This window comes from Triticum aestivum, chromosome 2B, assembly GCF_018294505.1.
Source record: "Triticum aestivum cultivar Chinese Spring chromosome 2B, IWGSC CS RefSeq v2.1, whole genome shotgun sequence".
NCBI lineage: Eukaryota > Viridiplantae > Streptophyta > Magnoliopsida > Poales > Poaceae > Triticum > Triticum aestivum.
The window spans coordinates 61,086,126-61,091,226 of record NC_057798.1 but is presented as its reverse complement, the minus strand read 5'-3'; the positions used below and the strand labels follow the sequence as shown (position 1 = coordinate 61,091,226).

The following is a 5,101-nucleotide window of genomic DNA, read 5'->3' as shown; positions in this document are numbered from 1 at the left end:
GGGGGGTGCGTGCGAAAGCGGAATCATGCCGCTGCAGAAATACTGTGCTGTTGATAATGAGAGAGGACGGACGGTGAAACATCCATCATTCCGGCCTGGCGACCCGACCAGTGACGGAATCATCATGCATGGTGGTTGCACGCAGTTTATGAATTCCCCCAGCACTGTTGCAGACCTTCTCTGATATACAACATCTGCACGTACGCTTGCACAAATCACACAATAGGGATATGCAATGTGGCCAGAAAGCTTTGCTTCCAGGGTCGAACAATGTCGCCCAACCCACCTATATATTTCATCCCGCCTAGACACCGCCTTTCTCTATGTACGAATAAAATCTTTAATTAACTACAACTAGTCGTCAACTCGTGCAAATGCACGGGCTAGTGCATACAATACTTCATAGAAATTAACGCGTCAAGCAATACACCTGAAAGGCAGATGTATATTAGTCAAATTAACTATTGTTGAGGCACAATATTCAAATACCAATTAGTGCAAACAAATTGCTCTGTCACGTAATTTTTGGCTTGTTTGAAATTGACTATGAAATATTACATACGGTACAAAAAACTTAGTTAGGATCTCAATGATGTAGTAGTATATTTACTGATGTCAATTTGTAATACAGATGAGAAGGTTTCTTTTAATTCTCAGACCTTATCAAAATATTATTGTGAGAACACTTCCACATGGTAGCAAACATTATGATGGCATGATGAGATGATTTAACTAACCGATGGTAATTAGTTTGACTCATGAATTAACTAACCGATAATTTAACTTATTGTAAGAACCCTTCCACACCGTACCCTTTTGAGGTTACTATGGTACCAAATATGCAAGCCAATGCGACACAATTCAATTTGGCTTATGAATCACAATGCCGACCTTTTAGAGTTTACTATGAGACCTTAGTTGCATCTTACCCGCTGACACATCATGAACTTGAAAATGAAGAAAGAATATTGGAAAATAGTCATAGTTACCTAGTATCAAGCATATTATTTATATAGTCTGTCAATGGTTTTTTCACTCTCTCACTTCCAATCACGCATGTAGTCAATCATGTCCTATTGTCATATCCCATATTGAAAGGTAGCAAAATCAAAGATCATATCCTTTGTTGTATCAGGGATATTATTTGGTCATCACTTCTTCGTAATGTGATGCATACACACATGCCACACTGTATACACCTATCAAATTTGGCATACGAAAAGAAGGGTCATATCGTCCAAATACACAATCGTTTAATGACATCGCGCGTAGAAACTATATCACTCTGCATCATGTGTAGTCATGGTCATACCTAAAGGTGGTCACGTCATCTATCTTTTTCTTGTAGCATTGCCAAAAGTTGCTTATCCCTTTATGTTTACTGGGGTATGACCAATGTATATTTACCTAGTTTATTCGGCGAGTTGGCTAAAATTTGATAAGAGTTTGCGGAAGTCAAATGGTGTTGATGTAGGCGTGGTTGTTAATAAGGGCTCGTGGAAGCAGGCGGACTCGTTGGCGTGTTTCTCCATCTGCCAAGTGGAAGTGGGGATATCCAGTTACGTGAATTTTGCTCTAGCTTAGAAATTATAATTCACCAGCAAGAAAATAAGGAAAACAGACTGGATTGTAGTTAAATGAGAGAACTATAGATCAGATACATATCGAATTATTATCATGACTGTAGGCAAAGATAGTGAATCGCCTATTTTGATGGCAAAAAATTCATCTCAAGTCCAGGCCATGGTCGTCATCACAGTAGGCGTATTGACCCCCACCTTGTCGAAAACAATTTTCGAGAACCTAAATCAACGTGCTGCTTTCATACAATCTTCTAGTGTAAGTGACACATGTGCATGGCTTTTCACTCGATCTTAATTGCATGGTGGAAGAGTAGATTGGCTAGCATGAAGCCTTGCGACCAAAGCCATGCAGTCTGCACAGGTAGATGCAACATATATATACGCATCAAAATAAAAGTTTAAGCAGATCAAGTTTGTACTGATTCCAAAAGATTCATGTGTATGGATGAACATGGAACCAATTGAATGTACCTTTTTTGTAATGATTGGAAGTAACAGTACAACAGACATATATAAAGATTTGTTCGTTAATTACGTTAATGATGGACTCGAATATGCATCAACATTTGTTGGTAGTCGCCAACCCATGAACATGCATGGGTTAGGGGGCCAATTTTTATCAGTCTGGAAAAACAAATGCATCCAAATAATATTTTGAGACCATATCCCACACCTAGCCAGCAACATTAGGAAACAGATCCAATGGTCTAAATAAAAGTGAGACTTCAATCTACATGATTTTGAGACGATATGTAACAACTATATACAAAGGGGACATGTTTCTACCTGCCATTTTGTGAAACTTGTAGACTTGTATACTGGGCTATATTTGGTAAAATTTGCTGCTACATCTCCCGATAGGAGCAAAAGGTTTTTCTACATGTTTAGATATGTTAAAACTACACCCTTTTCTAATCTGAATAATTAAGAGTGCGGATTTTCGTAACCTGTCCCCACTATGTACTATTAGATCATGCTTTGAGATTAACATGTTTTTTGTTTCTAGACCATACAAAATTGTAATCAGGCACCCAAATGAACAAATTCATGTTTACTTGTACACACACGTTGATTATTGATTATCTCACCAGAACTACACACACGTGAAAGTCATATCTGATTGCTTCAAAAATAGTTATTAGATTCAGTCATAGCCATTGCCACGTGGATTAGTTCATAACCAAATGAGACATTTTTTGAGCATAAACATTGCCGAACTCCTTCATAGTGGTACAGCGTTGGCACTCACGTCGACCCAGCAAACCACTCTTATCGTGCCACACTGCACGATGCATCAGGGTCGCTCTATCTTGACTCTGTCTTACCACTACAACAACTATGTACTGGATTGTGCTGTGATGGCACATCGCAGACACAAACATGTCGTCGACCGTTTTGATATATAGTACACCAACAGAAACAAAAGTGATGCATGCTATACATGATCCGTTTCATTCAGACATAGCTACAGGGACGGAACAGTTCATCTATTGGGGGTGAGTACCTCTGGTGATTGCCAATCACATTGATAGACATAGACGATGTCATCGTTGATCTCAACAGTGGTGCCATGCATCTTAGTATCCACAGGGAAAATCTGAGAAAAGAACATCAGATTTAACGACAGTAGTTATAAAGGAGCTATAAAGAGAGAAGGAACATGATTGAAGTTGTCTGACACACGTTGCGAGCTGCAACTCACATGGCGCCAACACACATGCACGTTATTTACACATAGCCAAGCTGATTTCCCAAGCGGGTTGATTGATTCTCGATAGGTGTGTCAGTACAGTATATGCCGTTCAGGACATAGATGAATTTCTTCAAGCAGCTAGCACATGCACATGAGACATAATCGATGGCAACAAATTCTTGATCATACTGGTCTTGAGCTTCATCCTTTGAACGGCGATGAATCCTTCGGATGCGATTATGTGCAGAGCTCGACTTGAACATACACGTGTAGAACCTCCTGATTGAGCATCCACTTGATTAAGCTTTAAGGCCTGAAATACAACTCAATAGGTCTCATTGGAGGATGGAAGAGAGAAGAGGTGGAAGAGGATGCACAGCCCACCTGGTAGCAGCTGGCGCCCTATAGCCAACTTTGATAGAAGCCGGCGGCGGCTGCATACATGAGGAAGATAGAGGTTGGGGAGAGATCGCGTTTATTTTACCTTTATTTTTATACTACAGATAAAGGAGTTTGGGCCTTTTGAACGTGTTTTGGCCCAAGATTTTATTTTTTAGAAAAGGAGGATGACCCCCAGCCTCTGCATCTGGAAGATGCATACGGCCACTTTATTGATTATTCCCGAGGACCTTACAAAGTGTTACAACAATAAGCCTGAATCCACCAACTAGGCAACATATGCCGCTACTCCTATCCATATGATGAAGGGGTGCTAGCTGGGCCCCTACCCAGACCACTCACCTAAACCTAACATCGAAAGCCGGAATCCCCAGCCTAGCCACATACCGGGTCTGGGGTATAAACCGGTCTGACGCACTCACAAGTGTCGTCTCCACCATCTTCCACTGGACCATCTCCAAGCAAATTGAGGTGCCATCCTTGGCAGGCCCTCCGCCATCAACGCCACCATGACCCAAATGACGACCACCACCTACGGTAGAACATCACCAAGCAGATGGATCGCTACCACAGGATGAAGATCAGCGGTAGAATAGATAAATCTCCGCACACATTGCCGCCGCCAAACACCTCACACGCACCACGAAGCGCCCACCGTGCTTCCGGGGACCCCAGGCGACGCCTTCAAGAAGGAACGCGACGAAGGGACGACGCCGTCGCCCGCAAGGGGAACTAGAGCTTACGCCCAAATGGAAAGCACAGTGAGAGACGGGATAGGACCTCGACAAGGCCTCCAAGAAGGGAATCGACGCCCACAAGGCGCCGCCATTGTCGTGGCCTCCGCCGACGGCCAAGGGTTTCCCCCAATCCCGCCCCCCTCCCAACCACCCGACCAAAGACAGGCCAGGGGAGCGCCCGCAGCCGGAGAAGGCGTCGGACTTCATCGTAGCAGGCACGCCGGGTGACGGGGCACCCCGACCCACCGTAGTAGTCGTCCACCGAGACCTCGCCGCCCGCACAGCCGAAGTCACGGACCACCAGCTCCCATGGCCGTCGCCCGTCGAGAGGCCACGCCGTCCACGCCGTCCGAGGCCGCCGCCCCGGCATCCACCCACCGCGCACATCCCATCAAGACACGGAGAACGACCCACATCGCCGCCACCAGGGAGACCACGCCGCGAGCACCCAAGCCGGGCGACGAAGCAGGGCCGCGCCGGCCAGATCCGGGCGGATCCGGCGATCCTCGGCCCACCAGCCGCCAGAGAGGAGCCAGCCCCGATCCAGGGCCGATCCAGGGCGTGCGGCGGCGTCTGATGCGGGGAAGGGGTGTCTCCACGTCGAGGCGGGTGCGCGGGGAAGCCCCGCCGCCACCTACTGCCGCGCGGGCGGCTGCCGGCGGCGGCGGGGGAGGAGGAGGGGAGGCGGG

At 45.9% G+C, this 5,101-nt stretch overlaps 1 long non-coding RNA gene across 1 annotated transcript; it reads right to left on the bottom strand.

The window, feature by feature from the left end:
- Positions 1-2,498: 2,498 nt before the first annotated feature.
- Positions 2,499-3,894, bottom strand: LOC123040433 (uncharacterized). The gene is made up of 3 exons (XR_006418162.1): positions 3,661-3,894; positions 3,286-3,589; positions 2,499-3,180 (listed from the first exon to the last, which is right to left on the bottom strand). It is a non-coding gene; the product is annotated as an uncharacterized lncRNA (long non-coding RNA).
- Positions 3,895-5,101: the final 1,207 nt, after the last annotated feature.